This window comes from Cervus canadensis, chromosome 6, assembly GCF_019320065.1.
Source record: "Cervus canadensis isolate Bull #8, Minnesota chromosome 6, ASM1932006v1, whole genome shotgun sequence".
Classification (NCBI taxonomy): domain Eukaryota; kingdom Metazoa; phylum Chordata; class Mammalia; order Artiodactyla; family Cervidae; genus Cervus; species Cervus canadensis.
The window spans coordinates 18,902,391-18,921,955 of record NC_057391.1 but is presented as its reverse complement, the minus strand read 5'-3'; the positions used below and the strand labels follow the sequence as shown (position 1 = coordinate 18,921,955).

The 19,565-nt window shown below is 38.2% G+C and overlaps 1 protein-coding gene and 1 pseudogene across 2 annotated transcripts in view; one reads left to right on the top strand and one right to left on the bottom strand.

Moving 5' to 3' along the window:
• REC114 (REC114 meiotic recombination protein) overlaps positions 1 to 19,565 on the bottom strand; it is a 108,655-nt gene that overhangs the window by 81,532 nt on the left and 7,558 nt on the right. The gene's annotated exons all lie outside the window — the stretch shown is intronic.
• LOC122443136 lies at positions 4,534 to 4,838 on the top strand (annotated as a pseudogene).

Below are 19,565 nucleotides of genomic sequence, written 5' to 3'. Positions count from 1 at the left end.
CAGTAGTATACTGGGCACCTACCAACCTGGGGAGTTCATCTTTCAGTGTCCTATCTTTTTGCCTTTTCATGCTGTCCATGGGGTTCTCAAGGAGAATACTGAAGTGGTTTGCCATTCCCTTCTCCAGGGGACCACGTTTTGTCAGAACTCTCCATCATGACCCGTCCATCCTGGGTGGCCCTACCAGGTATGGCTCATAGTTTCATTGAATTAGACAGGCTGTGATCCATGTGATCAGTTTGGTTAGTTTTCTATGATTGTGATTTTAATTCTGTCTGCTCTCTGATGGGTAAGGGTAAGAGGCTTATGGAAACTTTCTGATGGGAAAGACTGAGGGGGAAAATTAGACTTTTCTCTAATTCACTTTAAATTCCAAATTTAAAAATCAAGTAATATTCTGGATGTCAAAGGAGGTATGCTAAGCCCTGCACTATTTCCCTCAGTGGTTGTTATTCAGCCTCTTTCCCAATATTAGGAGTTCAATTATTTGTACAATGCTTTTCCATCATAGTTTTAAACAGACTACCTTGTAATTTTCATGAACACTTAAAAGGGCAAGGACAGCTAGCAATCAAGCACAGCTATTGAAACTGGAGCCTGAAACAAATTCTTTGGAAGCCAATATTCTAACATGACAGTTAGACTTTTTTTTTTAAATAACTATAACATATGTCCCAAAAGGTGCTCAACACTTAAATGAACAGTTCAATGAGGGATGATAAAGCAAACACACAATCGCTACTGAGATGGTGGCTCAGACGATAAAGAGTCTGCCTGCAATGCAGGAGATTCGGGTTCAATCCCTGGGTGGTGAAGATCCCCTGGAGCAGGAAATGGCAACCCACTCCAATATTCTTGCCTGGAAAATCCCATGGAAGGAGGAGCCTTGCAGGCTACACTCCATGGGATTGCAAAGAGTCAGACATGACTGAGCAACTAACACATACAAACATCTAGAAATTACTCTAGTGCTATCTCCCAATCACTACCTGCTCCCTCCTTTCCCTAAGATAATATTTATCCTGACTTCTAACACCATGGTTTAGTTTTATTTATATGAATGGAATCATAGAGAATTCTTTTATGTCTTCTGTTGATGAATATTGTTTTCTAGTGTAAATCTACTGCAAATAATGCTGTTTAGAATATTTTTATATACATTTCTTGTTAGACAGAAATGCTCATTTATGGAGATGACAATTCTTTCCAAATAATTATATCATATTTTCTCCCCTGACCTTCAAACTTTTACATCTTTTTTACTTGACTGTGCCATGTGGCATGTAGCATCTTAGCTCCTCAAGCAGTAAGAATTACAGAGTCTTAACCACTGGATCACCAGGGAAATCCCCAAACTTTTACACCTAATTGGCCACTCAACATCTCTACTTAACAGTCCATCACCTCAAAATTAGCAGCCCCTAACTTGACATCCAAATCTTCCCATTCATTCAAGATTCACAAACTGTCAAGCAAGTGGCATCTGTTGCCTGTCACCAGAAGTAGAAGTCCAAACACTTCTGCTCACTGTATCGTGGTACTGGAGTCCATGGAAAACAACAGTCAAGCAGTGGAGGAAACAGTACTTGATCAAGCTTAGTACCAGAGGCTGGTTCCCCCATGGCCAGCAAATCCCTCTAGGCGGCCATGGAGGGCAGCTGGCCAGTACTCACCCCTCAGGGCTGTAGCAAAACGACTCCTCCTTCTCCCCCCAGGTGACAGATACAGCAATGCAGCTGGCCAGGTGCCATATGATGCTTCAGCAGAACACAGAAGCACAGGCTGTGAGGACTCTATCTCTTGCTAAGTAAGTGTTCCAGGTCCAAGGCCCACTCTTCAGAGCCAAAACAGGGGGCGGCAAGGCTGCATGCACAAGACATCGACCATGGACCAGACTGCTGGAGGTTTCTGACTCCCACAATTTTCCCACCTCCTACCTCAGAATATAATTCTATACTTCCATTTTGTTAGGTCAAACTGTGGGATCATTCTTTTTTTTTTTTTGGAATCATTCTTGAATCCTCTACTTTTTGCATACCCACATCCAAGAACAAGTCCTTCAAAATATGCAGAGTCTAACCACTTCTCACAAGTCTGGCCTGAGTTAGCATCATCTCTAGCTGGCTTATTACAATAACCTCCTAACTGGCTTTCCAGTTTCTATTCTTGCTCTCCCTTTCCAACACATTTTATTCTCATTACAGTAGCCAGAGTGGTCCTTTTTATGGCAAGGAATAGAGACTTTATTCAGCAAGCCAGGGATCCAAGAAGATGGCAGACTAATGTCCTAAAGTACCATCTTCCAGAGTGATCCTTTTAAAACCTAAGTCAGGTCATGTCATTTCTAGCTCAAAACCCAATATCAGCTTTCCATCTCTTTCAGAGACTCATGCAAGGTGCTCCACAATCTAGCCCTCCATGACCTCTCTGCTCTCATTGTCCCTTTGGCCATGCTGCTCTGGCTGCACTGGCCTCTTTGCTGCTCCTTGAACCTGCTAGGCACATTTATGATTATAAAGCTCAGGGATTTTACAATTGCTGTTCTATCTGAAATTGTCTCCTCCTAGATCCACATGACTCATTCTTTGATCTTTTTCAGGCCTTTGCTTAAATATCATATTTCCAAGTAACACCTTTCCGGACCATCCTACCGAAAACTGCCAACAACTCCCTGCCCCATTATCCAAATCAGGTATTAGGTTGGTGCAAAAGTAATTGCAGTTTTGCACAGTTGAACTTTACCATTTGATACTGCAATACATTCTTAAATGTGATTATATTATACATCATTTTAATGCACATTTATCACTATTTTTTTTGCTAAAGAGTTATTACTTACTGTTCATTTTATATTTATTTTAAAACTAAGGAAATGATGTTAGACAAAAAGTAAATTCAAGTGATTTTCTTATTTATGCTCAAAATTGGTCATAAAGCAGTGGGGACAACTTACAACATCAACAAAGCATTTGGCTCAGGAACTGCTAAAGAAAGTACAGTGCAGTGGTGGTTCAAGAAGTTTTGCAAAGATGAGAGCCTTGAAAATCAGAAGTGCAGTGGCCAGCCATCAGAAGTTGACAGTGACCAATTGAGAGAATCATAGAAGCTGATCCTCTTACAACTACGCAAGAAGTTGTTGAAGAACTCAACGTCAACCATTCTCCAGTCATTAGACATTTGAAGCAAATTGGAAAGGTGAAAAAGCTTGGTAAGTGGGTGCCTCGCGAGCTCACTGAAAATCAAAATAATCATCATTTTGAAGTGTCATCTTCTCTTATTCTACACAATAACAATGAACCATTTCTCAATTGGACTGTAATGTGCCACGAAAAGTAGATGTTAAATGACAACCAGCGATGACCAGGTCAATGGCTGGACTAAGAAGAAGCTCTGAAGTATTTGGTGCAAGGCCAAACTTGCACCAAAAAGACTGTGGTCACCATGTGGTAGTCTGCTGCCGGTCTGACCTACTACAGACTGAATTCTGAATACTGGCGAAGCCATAATATCTGAGAGGTATGCTCAGCAAATTGATGAGATACACCGAAAACTGCAATGCCTGCAGCTGGCACTGGTCAACAGAATGGGTCCAATTCTTCTCCACGACTATGCCCAATCACACCAATTCTTACCAATTCTGTTTTTTATATTTACTTATTTATCTGTCTATGTATCTTCTTTAAAAGAAGATGGATATAAGTGACTAAAAACAATATTTAATGAATCCAAAATAATAAGAATATAAAAGGAAGAACAGGTGGGACAAAGACAAAGAAAATACCAAGACTACTTACACTAACCCTCTCAATGACCACATTAAATGTAAATGGTTTAGACATTTCAATAAAAGACAATCTGACAACAAGATGAGACGACAAGGCACAACTATATATGAATATAAACATACAAACATGTAAAAAACAAAAGGGTGAGAAAAATACACACTGCTAACACTGTGGTGTTGGAGAAGACTCTTGAGAGTCCCTTGGACTGCAAGGAGATCCAACCAGTCCATCCTAAAGGAGATCAGTCCTGGGTGTTCATTGGAAGGACTGATGTTGAAGCTGAAACTCCAATACTTTGGCCACCTGATGCGAAGGGCTCACTCATTTGGAAAGACCCTGATGCTGGGAAAGACTGAGGGCAGGAGGAGAAGGGGACAACAGAGGATGAAATGGTTGGATGGCATCACCAACTCAATGGAAATGAGTTTGGGTAGGCTCCAAGAGTTGGTGATGGACAGGGAGGCCTGGCGTGCTGCAGTCCATGGGGTCGCAAAGAGTCGGACACGACTGAGCAACTGAACTGAACACTAGTCAAAAGAAAGCTGGAATAGCTATATTAATTTAAGGCAAGACCATCAAAAGGTATAGAAAAGATCATCTCATAAAGATAACGAGTCAATTAGTCAAGAGACATAATTATCCTAAACATTTACATCACCAACAAGAACTTAAAAATACATGAAGCAGGCAAGGTTCTGCCTAGCCAGGCCACTGCTGTGCAGAGACAGCAAGGGACGCCACCATCATCATGTCTGACCAGTAGGCAAGATCTTCAATTGAGGACTTGGGGGATAAGAAGAGAGAAGAACATATTAAACTCAAAGTTTCTGGACAGGATAGCAGTGAGATTCACTTCAAAGTGAAAATGATGACATATCTCAAGAAACTCAAAGAAGCAACTGTCAAAGACAGGGAATTCACATGAATTCAACCAGGTTTCTCTTTGAAGGCCAGAGCACTGGTGACAGTCATACGCCAAAAGACCTGGGATTGAAGGGAGAAGATGTGATTGAAGTTTATCAGGAACAAACAGGGGGTCATTCAATGGTTTAGGTTTTTTTTTTTTTCTTTTCCCTTAATTCTTTATTTTTTTAAAATAGTGCTTCTATAATGTGGTGTTTAAAACAGAATTGAAAAGTGGCACCCCCTCTCTGTAAAATATCTAGTAATTTGAATTCTAGTGTCTATTATTTGTTATCGCTTATTTTAATCGTGCTGATTTGGTGATCAAACCTCATGCATGCATGCATGCTCAGTCGTGTCTAACCACTCTTTGCAACTCCATGGACTATAGCCCCCCAGGCTCCTCTGTCCGTGGAAGTTTCCAGGCAAGAATATTGGAATGGCTTGCCATTTCCTACTTCAGCGGATACTCCTGACCCAAGGACAGAACCAGCGTCTCCTGCATTGGCAGGCGGGTTCTTTACCACTGCACCACCTGGGAAGCCCGATCAAATCTCAGCCCCCTTCATACTGCACTCTCCTTTTTAAAAACTACATGTGTGCACAGAGAGGCCACCTTTCCCAGAACCGTGGATTTGCAGGCTTGTGATAATAAGATCACCCATTGCAAGTGCTATATAATGATTGTAATATAATGACTTTCCAATCAGCCCTGCAGCATGTGACTGCTTCACTCCCGGTCTGTGACTTTCAGCTGGAGTCGGAAGTCTTTCAGAGAACTGAACTGTGGAAAAATGACCTTTCCTTAACTTGAAGCTACTTTTAACATCTGAAAAAGAAGAAAGTGAAGTCGCTCAGTCGTGTCCGACTCTTTGTGACCCCATGGACTGCAGCCTACTAGGCTCCTCTGTCCATGGAATTTTCCCAGCAAAAATGTGGGTTGCCATTTCCTTCTCCAGGGTAACATCTGAGGGTCTGGACCAAAAGAAGTGGAATACCCAGTTGGCATCAAGATGACAGAGGTGGTGAGAATAATGACCAAAGATGGCTTCACTGAAAGAAAGCATTTTAAGATGAAAGAAAAATCTTGTCAAAAGATTCCAGAAAAGTTCTAATTTTCATTAGCAGTTAACGTTATTCATGCAGAAGTATATATAACAGAACGCTTTATTTATACTTTTTGGCCTGGGATACATAGGTTTTAAATGGACATCATCTGTACCAGCTTCATTAAAATAAATATTTGTAAAAAAAAAAAACATAAAAATACATTAAGCGATAATTGACAGAACTGTAAGGAAAAGTAAACAAATCCACAATTATAGTCAGACTTCAATACCCACTCTCAGTAACTGACAAGTACACAGAAAATTAGCAAGCATACAGTAGACTTGAACAACACTACCAACCAACATGACCTGACTGACATTTACACAACACTCCTCTCAATATCAATGGGCTTCCCTGGTAGCTTGGCTGGTAAAGAATCCGCCTGCAATGCAGGAGACCCTGGTTCAATTCCTGGATCGAGAAGATCCCGTGGAGAAGGGACAGGCTACCCACTCCAGTATTTTTGTACTTCTTTGGTGGCTCAAATGGTAAAGAATCCGCCTGCAATGTGGGAGACCTGGGTTTGATTCCTGGGTTGGGACGATCCCCTGGAGGAGAGCATGGCAACCCACTCCAATATTCTTACCTGGAGAATCTCCATGGGCAGAGGAGCCTGGCGGGCTACAGTCCATGGGGTTACAGAGAGTCAGACATGACCCTGACTAAGCACAGCAGGGCACCACTCAATATCAGCAAAATATATATTCCTCTCAAGTGTACACAGAGCATTTACTGACACGGGCCAAACTCTGGGCCATAAAACAAGTCTTAGTAAATTTTAAAGTATGTTCTCTGAGCACAAATTAAGTTAGAAATCAGAAACAGAAAGATCTCTGAAAAGGTTCCCAAATATTTTGGAACTAGACAATGCACTTCTAAATACTATAAAGCTGGGCTATAAAGAAAGCTGAGCGCTGAAGAATTGATGCTTTTGAACTGTGGTGTTGCCGAAGACTCTTGAGAATCTCTTGGACTGCAAGGAGATCCAACCAGTCCATCCTAAAGGAGATCAGTCCTGGATATTCACTGGAAGCACTGATGTTGAAGCTGAAACTCCAATACTTTGGCCACTTGATGTGAAGAACCAACTCACTGGAAAAGACCCTGATACTGAGAAAGATTGAAGGCAGGAGGAGAAGGGGATGAGATGTTTGGATGGCATCACTGACTCGATGGACATGAGTTTGAGTAAGCTCCAGGAGTTGGTGATGGACAGGAAGCCTGGCGTGCTACAGTCCATGGGGTTGCAAAGAGTGGGACACGACTGAGTGACTGAACTGAACTTCTAAATAACCCATGGGTAAATAAGAAATTAAGAGAGAAATTAGGAAGTATTTTGAACTGAATGTAATTCACCATGTTAATAAACTAAAAAAGAAAAATCATAGGATCACTGCTCAATAAATGGAAGAATATATAAAAGACATTTGACTATATTCAGTATCCATTCCTGAGTTAAAAAAAAAAAAAAAATCAGCAAACCAGGAACAGAAGGAACTTCCTCAAGTTGATGAAGGGCATTTATGAAAAAACTACAGTTAACATCATGCTTAACAGTGAAAGACTAAAAGCTTTCTCTCTAAGATAAGGGACAAGAATATCACTTCTATTCAACACTGTACTGGAAGTTCTAACCACTGAAATTAGGCAAGAAAAAGAAAAAGCACTCAGACTAGAAAGAAAGATGAAAAACTGTCTTAACTATCTTAATTCACAGATAACAAGATCATTTATATAGAAAATCAAATTTACTTCCCTAGAACTAACAAATGAATTTTAGAACAACTGCAGGATACAAGATCAATACATGAAAACTAAATATATACAAACTAGTAAAGAACAACTGGAATCTGGGATTTTAAAAACATCAAAATTTACAACAGCATGAAAAATATGAACTAGTTAGGTATTAATATAAATATGACAAAAGGAGTAAAAGATCTACAAGCTGAAAACTGATAGAAATATACAGTAAATATATGGAGAGAGACACTTTGTCCACACGTAGGAAAATTTAATATTGTTAAATGCCGTCAAATGCTGACACAGGCAGAATAATAATCCCCACCCAAAGCTTCCTGTCATTATCCCTGGAATCTGTAAATATCTTATCTTACATGGCAAAGGGGACTTTGCAGATGTGATTAAGTTAAGGATCTAGAGACAAGAGAGTATTCTGGATTACCCAGATGGGCCCAGTGGAATCCTAACAGTCCCTGTAAGGGAAAGGAGGAGGCAGAAGAGTCCGTCAGAGAAGGAAACGTGACTGCTGGCTTTGAAGAGGGAAGGGTAGGAGAAGGCAAGAAACTCAGGTAGCCTCTGGAAGCTGGAACAGGGAAGAAATAAGTCTCCCCTAAAGCCTCCAGAAGAAATGCAGTCCTGCTGACACCCTAATTTTAGCCTTTTAAGACCTGTTTTAGACTTCTGACCTCCAGAACTGTAAGTAAAGTGTAAGCAAACTAAGTTTGGGTGTTTTTTTTTTTAAGTCACTAAGTCTGTAGCAATTTGTTACAGCAATAATAAAACTTTAAATTCTTTTTTAGAAATTAACAAGCTGATTCTAGAATTCATTTGGAAACTCAAGAGTCCAAAGAAGAGGCCATAAACCAAGTGTTTAGGTCAGTCAGTTAACATTAACAACGTACCCACTATGTATTGCTCTCTCTTATAAGTGTTTGGGAAAGAAAAAAAAACATAGAAAGGAATGTCCTTGACCGCTTCATTGATTCATTTGCTCATTCAACAAATATTTACTGAGCACCTAACTGACGCTCAGAAGCATTTTTTAGATGGGATACATCACTGAACAAAACATTAGCTGCCCTCGTGGATCTAATGCGGAATGAGATGCAAGACAAGGTATAGACAACAGTAAACAATAAATATAATTAGTGGCATACCAAGAGTGGGATGGTGAGAGCAGTCAACCCTGGTGCAGGCAATAAGTGAATGCTTTGCTGAGAATTTATAAACAATAGCTGAACTCACTAAAAAGCAGCTGCTCTTTATTACCACCAAGTGCTAGCAATTCTAATCAATGTCACCGATGAAATACCCCTCCCTGAAAAAAATCTTTTGTTGATCTAAGTTCAAAACAACTGCTGAGTTTAAACAATACATACTGCTGAGTTTAAACAATACATTACAAAAAATAAATAAATAAACAATACATTACCTAAGATTCAAATTTTCAGATTATTATTATTTATTCTTTAATAAACTTTGTTTCCTACATAGACATTCATCTGGAAAACTCCCAATTATAAAGTTGGCACACATATATGCAGACTTAACCACATATATCTGCCTCAAGAGAAGTTCACAAGGCTTTGATATACTTCAAGCTTGCTGCAAAGTTCTTGTCTCAAACCCTTTCTTAGGATACACTTGATTTGAACCCTGTGGTACAACATTCTTCTACATTTAAATCATAGATTCAAAATAAACAGTGACAGCACAGGGATTATAAAGACTAGGAAACAGAACTTAAGTTACTACAAAGCTGTCATTTCATGGAACCTTCTCTTTGGCATTTATATTTGTGTTGAAAATTTTAAAACAACCAAAGTGCAAGCAACAAGATGGAATGTTTTTGTTTGGCAAGTGAAAATTTTAGTTCACACTCAAAATATTTTACTAAATTTGAATAATACTTTTAATATTAAAACATTATTCTTTTACAACATTAAATGTTTCCAAACTAAATAACAAAAAGAGAATAAAACATATCAGCAATTTTATCATCAGTTGCCTAAACTGTACCTGTGGAGATTTTCAATTTTACCTTTTTAAATCACTTCTCAAAGAAATTAATTACATAAAGTATCAGCCTCTAACCAAAGAAGCAAAGTTCAAACATTTAGCTGTTCAATAGATATAAAAACAACTGGCTAAGCATCTGTGCTTTTACTTCCTGCCTTACACTATTGTGTGCATTTCCTTTTCCTTAATTATCTCACTGTCATGCTTATAATAATGAATCTCAATAAAAGAACTTTTGCTGTTTGCATAATAAATAATTTTCTTTATGATATTTTTGTGATATATAATTTCATCATTTAGGAGAGCAAAGTGTTAAAAATTATCCACTTGGGGCTTCACAGAAATTGGTCGACTATGCCAGGAAGATTAGCCTGTGTATTCTGAAATTCTGAGTGCTCTCCCAGCCTTTAGGGAGTCATAGTGGAGCTGGGCAACTTACTCAGCTGAGTCCTTTGTACTCCTCTACAGAAGACCTAGAAGGTGAGACTCACGCACACTCCAACACTTAACATTTAAGGTATACTGGGCTTGAGCCCCAAAGGTAAGAAGAGGCATAAGTTAAAGGAAAATAACAACATATCAAATAGGCTAAAGAGACAAAGAACAAACAGAACACACAGAACACGTAGCTCTGAGCAGTAAACACACTGCAGGAGGAGATCAACAGCAACTTGAGCCAAAAAATAACAACTATTATTATAAATAACATTTAATGCGCCTTGGAGCTAAAAACATGCTTTACAAATATAAAAATTCAGTAGCTTAACTGAAGAACTGGATGGACACTGGTGAGATCAAATTAATGGTCTGAATGATCAAGTAGGAGAAATATTCAGAAACACAGAGCATAACTACAAAGAGGAAGAAATCACATGTACAAGATAATGTGAAACAAATACTCAGCCACAGGAGAACAAATCTTAAAAACAGGAGCAAAAGTGGAAGAAGAGAAACAGAGTAAAGGCAATGATTAAACAAATAGCAAAACAATTACCTACTTCTACTTCATTGACTATGCTACAGCCTTTGACTGTGTGGATCACAACAACCTGTGGAAAATTCTTCAAGAGATGGGAATACCAGACCACTGGACCTGCCTCCTGAGAAATGTGTATGCAGGTCAAGAAGCATCAGAACTGGACATGGAACAACAGACTGGTTCCAAATTGAGAAAGCAGTACATTAAGGCTGTATACTGTCACCGTGCTTATTTAACTTATACGCAGAGTACATCAAACAAAATGTTGGACTGGATGAAGCATAAGCTGGAAACAAGATTGCAGGGAGAAATATCAATAACCTCAGATACACAGATGACACCACCCTTACAGCAGAAAGTGAAGAGGAGCTAAACAGCCTCTTGATAAAGTGAAAGAGGAGAGTGAAAAAGCTGGCTTACAACTCAACATTCAAAAAACGAAGATCATGGCATCTGGTCCCATCACTTCATAGCAAATAGATGGGGAAACAATGGAAATAGTAGCAGAGTATTTTCTTTGGCTCCAAAATGACTGCAGATGGTGACTGCAGCCATGAAATTAAAAGACACTTGCTCCTTGGAAGAAAAGCCGTGACCAACCTAGATAGCATATTAAAAAGCAGAAACACTACTTTGCTGACAAAGGTCTTATAGTCAAAGCTATGGTTTTTCCAGTAGTCATGTACGGATGTGACATTTGGATCATAAAGAAGGTTGAACGCCCAAGAATTCATGCCTTTGAACTGTGGTGTTGGAGAAGACTCTTGAGAGGCCCTTGGACAGTAAGGAGATCAAACCAATCATACCTAAAGAAAATCAACCCTGAATATTCATTGGAAAGACTGATGCTGAAGCTCCAATACTCTGGCCACTTGATGTGAAGAGCCAACTCATTATAAAAGACCCTGATGCTGGGAAAGATTGAAGGCAGGAGGAGAAGGGGACGACAGAGGACGAGATGGTTGGATGGCCTCACCGACTGAATGGACATGAGTTTGAGCAGGCTCCAGGAGATGGTGAAGGACAGGGAAGCCTGGTGTGCTGCAGTCCACGGGGTCGCAAAGAGAGGACATGACTGAGAGACTGAACAACAAAAAAGGCATTGTGCTGCAACAGCTGCAACTCCAGAGACGTGAACAGGCACTACACACTTCCAATAGGTGGTGCCTACCAGGCAGTCTAGCCATAACCCCCCAAAACAAAAGAACTGAGTCTGAATTTTATCAAGCCTCTGGATTCAGCTATCAATTCACAAGAAATACAGAGGACTAAGGATCGCATTAATTGCACTCCAGAGATGCAGTCACAAAATCATATAGTCAGAAACTCTTCAGAACTCAGTTTCTTCAACAAATAAATTGCAAGGAAGGAAGAGGGGTAGATCAGGGAAACATATGGAAGAAACTTTAAAGATTAAAACAAATACTAATCAATCACCATGTATGGTCCTGTTTAAAAGAATTATTAAACTTATGAAACTATTAGAAATTTGAGCATGAACTATTTGATAGTATCAAGGAACTGTTATTTTTTTGGGGGGGTAACAAACGGTTTTATGATTGTGGGGTTTTTTAAGTTTCTATCTTTTAGAGATACAAACTAAAATATTGATAAAATGCTAAGATGGCTGAGATGTGCTTCAAAATAACATAGTGGGGACTTCCCTGGTGGTCCAGTGGCTAAGAGTCCGTGCTCCCAGTGCAGAGGGCCCAGGTTCCATCTCTGGTCAGGGAACTAGATCCCATATGCTGCAACTAAGACCATGTACAGTCAAACATGATGGACATGGAAAGAGTATCAATGAAGCTAGATTGACCATGAGTTGGTAACTGTCGAAGCTGTTAATATGGACGTGTGAGTCTACTATACTCTTCTATTTACCTTTATTAAAGAAATTCAAGCATAATCAAAAGTTTTACTAAAGATTTTTTGTTGATTAAGTAAAGGGTAAAGAAAAGCATTCAGCTTACATGTAGTAGAGTACTACATGAAATATCCTAACCCATCCCAGAAATTCCAAATATCATAATGCCTAATACAATCTAGGAATCTGAGAAAAAAATTACTTATTTATGGCTCTTGGGAAATATTTTTAATGGGTGAAAATTTAGCATTTTGCTGGAATGTTCACTTTAGCACAACAGAAAATTTTTTAAAAAGCTATTTTTAATGACAAAGTTTTCACAAAAAAAGATCATTTTAATGTGTCAGAACATCACATTCATATCTTCTCTTTCTAGTGGCTTAAGATTTAGGTCATCAAAACAGTATTATGGTACAGGCAAAAAAAAAAAAAAGACACATAAGCCAATGGAACACAATAGAGAATCCAGGAAAAAACACAGGTATATACAGATCAACAAATATTTGACAAGGGAGCCAAGAATACTCAATGGAGAAAAGACAGTCTCTTCAATAAATGATACTGGGAAAATCAGATACTCACATGTAAAATAATGAAACTAGATCCCTATTTTACATCACTCACAAATTTAACTCAAAATGAGTTAAAGACTTAAATGTAAGACCTGATACCATAAAACTTCTCAAAGAAAACAATGGGAAAAAGCTCCTTGACACTGGTCTCAGCAATGATTTTTTTTGGATGTTGCACTGGGAAGACCCAGAGGAATGGGATGGAGAGGGAGACGGGAGGGGGGATTGGGATGGGGAACACATGTAAATCCATGGCTGATTCATGTCAATGTATGGCAAAAACCACTACAATACTGTAAAGTAATTAGCCTCCAACTAATAAAAATAAATGGAAAAAAAAAAGCACAAGCAACAAAAGCAAAAACAAACAACTGGAACTACATCAAACCAACAAACTTCTGTACATCAAAAAATGACCAACAAAATGAAAAGACAAGCTCTGGATGAAAATATTTGCTCACCACCTATCTTACATGGGGTTAATATTAAAAAAATATACAAGGAGTTCATACCAATCAATAGCATAAAACCAATTAATCCAATTTTAAAATGGGAAAGGGATCTGAAAAGACATTTTTCTAAAGAACTAGTTCAAGTCCAACAGATACAAGTGCTCAACATCACTAACCATCAGAGAAATAAAATCTAAACCACAATAAGATACACCTCACATTTGTCAGAATGGCTATTAATATTATCAAAAAGACAAGCGGTAATGAGTGCTGGTAGGTGTAGAGAAAGGGAACCCTTGTGCACTGCTGGTGGTAATGTAAACTGGGACAGCCGCCATGGAAAACGGTATTGAGCTTCCTAAAAAAAAAAGAGTTAAAAGTAGAACTACCACGTGGTCTAGCAACTCCACTTCTGTGTGGAATACATCATAAGGAAACAAAATCACTATTTCAAAGAGGTATCTGTACCCCATGTTCATGGAGCATTATTTAATTGTTTAAGTGTCCATCAACAGATGAATGGGTAAAAAATAATATGGTGTGTGGATACACATATACACAATAGAACATTATTGGGCCTTTAAAAAAAAGGAAACAAATCCTGCCATTTGTGACAACATGAATGAACCCTGAGAGTATTATGCTAAGTGAAATAAGTCAGAAAAAGACAAATACTGGATGATATCACAGTGGAATTAAAAAAGAAAAAAACAAATTCATAGCAACAGGACAGACTGGTGGAAAAAAAAGAGGGTGGTGAGCTACATGGGTAGGGGTGGTCAAAAGGTGCAAACTTCCAGTTATATGATAAATAAGTTCTGGAGATGTACAACATCATGACTACACTAGCAATACTGTATTGTGTATTTGAAAGTTGCTGACAGATTTTAAAAGTTCTCATCACAAGGGAAAAACGTGTAACTGTGTGAGGTGATGGAGGTTAACTAAACTAAACCTTTCATTTCACTATATATATACATATATACATATACACATATATATATACATATATACATATACACGTATATATATACATATATACATATACACGTATATATATACATGTATATATATACATATATATATAAAATCATTATTTTGTACATCTTAAGTTTATACACTGTTAAATGTCAATTATATTGCAATAAAACTGGGGAAAGAAAGATCTACATCAACCTGACCTCTGGCTATGCAGTATTTTGCCATCAACACAGTAGCACACACTGAGATACAGAGCGTGCCTATCACAAGCAGGCTTTTCAGGCACAGCTTCTATTAATATATTGGTGAAATGATCAGAGAGTCTTCCATTTTAAATTCATGTATTTGTGCAAGAATGTACTATAGGACTAATCTAAAACTATCAAAAAGATTAAAAGAAATATATGGAAATATAGAAAAGTACTTCAAATGTACTTAAAATATATTTACACAAAAGGCTAGCATTACCTGTCAGATGGGACAAACTAAATTATGTACTTGAGTTTCTTCCTGCTTTTAAGACCCCTTAGAAAGTGTCACAGCTCTATATACTGGCCCAAACTGCTGATTTATGCATCATAAAATATGGAAATGTGTGAAATTGTTAAGTAGACTATTAGTTGCCTCCTTACTCACTCTTGGTAGCTAAAGAGACTCATAAATTATTTCAACAAACTTGTAGGGTATATTATGCTAATAAAAGTGGTCCTGCTATACAACCATTACCAAACTGTAAAATTCAGTATTTTGCTTTTGATGTTTCACAGAAATGTAAAGTGTTAACAATAACAAAAACACATACAATTATTAAGAGCATAACACCCAAACCAAAAAAAACTACCTGGGCAATTTGTTTTTTCTTTAGAATCTAAAAATATGATCTCATGCATCAGAGCAAGAGATGTGATTCCCCTTCTTTTTACCACATATATCCAATAAAATAAATGACTGTAAAATTTTCAAGTGCTTTTAAACCTAGCTATTGAAGTTAACTTGTTCACCTTGATTACTAGCCATAAGTGGAATATATTTACTCAAAATACCTACCTTCCAACAGAGGAATAAGATCTTTATGACTTTATGGCCGGATTACCAATCAAGGTCCCTCTGGTTATTGATCTTTCTATAAAACACAGTTATAGGACATTTCTCCAATACATTTAGAAATCCTTGAAAATCTCCCAAACTAATAAATACTATAAAAATCACCAATTATACTAGAAAGAAGGGTTTCCCAGGTGGCGCTAGTGGTAAAGAACCTGCCTGCCAATGCAGGAAACACAAGAGATGCAGGTTCCATCCTTGGGTTGGGAAGATCCTCTGGAGGAGGGAATGGCAATCCATTCCAGTATTCTTGTCTGGAGAATCCCACGGACAGGTGGGCTATGGTCCATAGGGTTGCCAAGAACTGGAAACGACTGAAGCGACTTTAGCAGCAGCATACTAGAAAGTAGTGCCTCCCACTGGCACACCTATCCTAGGCCTCTGCACCTGCCTTGCTATCTTCATAGTCACTATCTTCTATTTATTCACTAACAAGGTTCATTCACAACTATAACAGTTCCAATATCCAAACTGTATTTCTAAATCTAGTTAAAGAAACACTCTAATTTATTTCTCAGATGCCATAATGTCATTTTTAGGTGAAAAGCACCCTATATTCCAAATAAGCAGGTACTTGAGCTTAACTGGCTGTATTTCCCAATGGTGATGCCTTAATCATCTCTAAACAGAGCGCTGAACAGTGTCCAGCACAAAGCAGGCAGGGAACAAATCCTAAACATAAATGAATTTTTATTTTCTCAGGCCTCATTTTAAACTATAACTTCTGAGACTTCTTCAACCACTAAACTGAAAAAAATTCTTCAAAATATTTGTCTAGATAAACTCTACCTTAAACCATGTTTGCAAACAAGCCATAGCCTCTATGAAAACTATGCCTGTTATACAATCAAATTAACTTTTTGTTTTTTAAGGAGAATAGAGTTGGAAATATGTATTTATAATCTGGTACTTTGGAACAAGTGATGATTTTGTCAAAAGAAAAAAAAAAATGTTAGAACATCTGTTAGAAGATCCTTCCAGAAAAGCCTAAGCAATCTACAATGTACGCTGTATGTGACATACAATTCAATTAAACAACCACAATTATAAAAATTATTTCTGTATCAGTCAGATGTAGGCTAGAATGTGCTGTAGAAATTAACAACTCCCCAAAGCAAAGGTTTTATTTCTCACTCACACTACCCATGCATCCTTCTACCTGTCTTCCCACCCTACCTCACACTGCCTATCATTTTCACTATAGGACTTAGGGCAGCCAATACTTGCCATACTGAAGCAAAGAGAAAGATGATGAATCATCCACTGGCTCTTAAAGCTCCTGCATATTCCATAGGCACCTTCTGCTCATCTGCTCACCTTTAACTAGTCAAAACCAGTCACAAGACACAACTTAAAAGAGACCAGGGATATGCAATCTTAGTAAAATCTGGTGAACAACACTAATGACTACTACTATCTGGAATAGAAAGATTTAGGATCAAATCCTTGTTTTGCAACTTACAAGTACACTTACTTCCTCATCTATAAAATACAAACAGTAATAACTACCTTATAGGGTCATCAAAAGATTAAATGATGTCATGTAAGATAAGATATTTACCAGAATACCTGACCTTGATTCATTGATTCAATAAATATTTGGGGGATGTCTGTCAATCACCTTTCTAGGTACTGACATATAGTAATTATGTACTAAATAAGTTTTTTTGCTTGTTGCTGTTGTTATTAGAAATGCTTTTTGAGTTCCAACCAGGAATGAGTTGTCACTTCTTAGCAGAGACTTCCAGTTGTTTTCCAATAGCCATTTTCTTCCTTATATGGTAAGAGAGCCCCTGATTCTCACTGGACATATGATCTCATGGAATTCAGATTACATATGCCAACTGTTCATACAGTTAAGACGACCATAGGTCTAAATTCTGGCTACAGCAGAAAGTGTCATGTGGCAACTAACCAGAAACTTCCTTATGGGACAGCAGTCTACTTCCTTTGTCTACTTTCTCATCCCTTCCTCCACCAGGCCATTCAGAATATCAGTTCTATTGCGGACTGTGAGACAGAGACATGGCAGGAACAAAATAGAAGGATTCTCATTTCCTGACACTATGGAGTATCATACCAGCCCTGTGCTGTCATGTAAAAAATAAACTTTATTTAATCCATTGTTATTTTGCATTTTCTGTTATTCACAGCCAATCTTAATACAAATTATAAAGCAACATAATCTGTCAACTTTTTAAAAAAGCAACCTACATGAAAGAATAACAACTCTTGATGACCATCCCCCCTACATCTTCATAAAAGGAGGTACCACTGAAGGAAGCAGCAGTATACAGCAGAATGGCTTGAAGAAGACAAGAGTTTTACAATCAGTTCTTCCATTTCTTTGTAAACCTCTGGCAAGCTATTTAACCTAGCCCAGCTCAGCTTCTTGTGTATAAAAGGGTAATAAGATTTAAATAGAGATATTAAATGTGAGAATTAGTGGGAAGAGGTTTATGAAATTACTACATAAATTATAAATAATTAAACAATATCAGTACTACTTTATCAACTGTTCCCTCTCCCTCACCTTTCCTTCAGAATTGGGGCATGAAGACAGACTGCAGTACATAAGGATCACTTGGAGAGCCATCCTTAGAGATTCTGATTCATTAGGCCTGGTGCAGGAACCATGAATCTGCATCTTCAACCAGCACCTCAAGGGACTGGTGAAAATAGTCTGCCTATTACACCTTGAGAAACACCACTTCAGTGATCAGACCTTACGTGGAATCCTGTATTCAAGTACCCCAATATTTGAAGACTGTGACGAAACACAAGGATAATTCCATAGCCTCTCTAGTGCCTAAGTAAATGACAAGTACCCGGTAGATAAATCAGTAATTTTTGTTGAACTGATGAATTGAATTGAAAAATGACAAAATGGGGCTGAATCAAATGACCCACTATGGATGTCCACTTCTGGTCAAACTAATGTATATAACAGGCCTTCCTGCCTGAAACAACTAAAAAGCTGCACAAATTAGAGGAAACAACAGTTTTTAAAGGACATGATTCCTGAGAAATAACAGAAAAAAAGGAAGTGAGTCTTACCATTGACCTAGAATACTTCTTGGAGAAAGTTTCCAGGCCAAGCTACAAGAAGCAGCACGGGCAGAACCTGGCTAGCTGTCCCTAAGTGGGGGGGACGCAGCCTCAAGTCCAGGAAGGTCAGGGTGAGTCTGCAAGCTGGAATACCAGAGAGTAGAGCGCCACGCCAAGAGAGACCCCTCCTCAAATCTTCAGCGCATACACGTGTGGGAGCAAAGGCCCAGAGTCTGGGCCAAGAACCACCGGGAAGGACTTCAGGAACAATCCTGAGTGCTCACACAGAGCAGGGAACAGGGTCTGTTCTTATCAGCCAGAGAGAGAAACCTCACAGTGTAAAGGCATTGGGTAGAGCATGTATGTTCAAGAGTTTCACCTTGGGAGGGGGAAAAAAAAAAAATCTCCAGATCAAATGCTGCTCTGGTCACACCTGACAAACCTCAAAAGCAAGACTTGAAAGGATCACACTGCTTCCAAATAACTTATCCCAGCAAAAAGCTCAAAGAGTATTTATAGGAATCCAAAAATATCCTGCACCGAATAGGGCAAAATTCACATCAGGCATCCAATCAAAAATTACCAGGTAGGCAAAGAAGAACTACTACTTCACTATTTTAAAAAATAATTTTCTTGGGGTTTTATTGAATCTTAAATTTTCCTTAAAAAAAAAAAAAAAAGCTACAATCATTTTTATCATTTTTCACCCTGTGTGTTAATCTCAAAATTCCTCATCTATATTACTGAACAGCTAGTCCTCATATGAAATATTAACAGTTCTAAGACAAACGGCATAGTGGTTAAAGGGACAAGTTTTAGAGGCATGAAAACCAGGGTGTGAATTCTCTCTTTAAGTTCTCTGTGTTCCTGGGCAAGTCACTGAACCTCTCTGAGTTTTAGTTCCCTTATCTATACAATGGTATAATAATATTTGCTTCATAGGACTGCTGTAAGAAACATACCAAAATAAACAATAAATAGTAGAAATATCTTCCCTGGTGGATC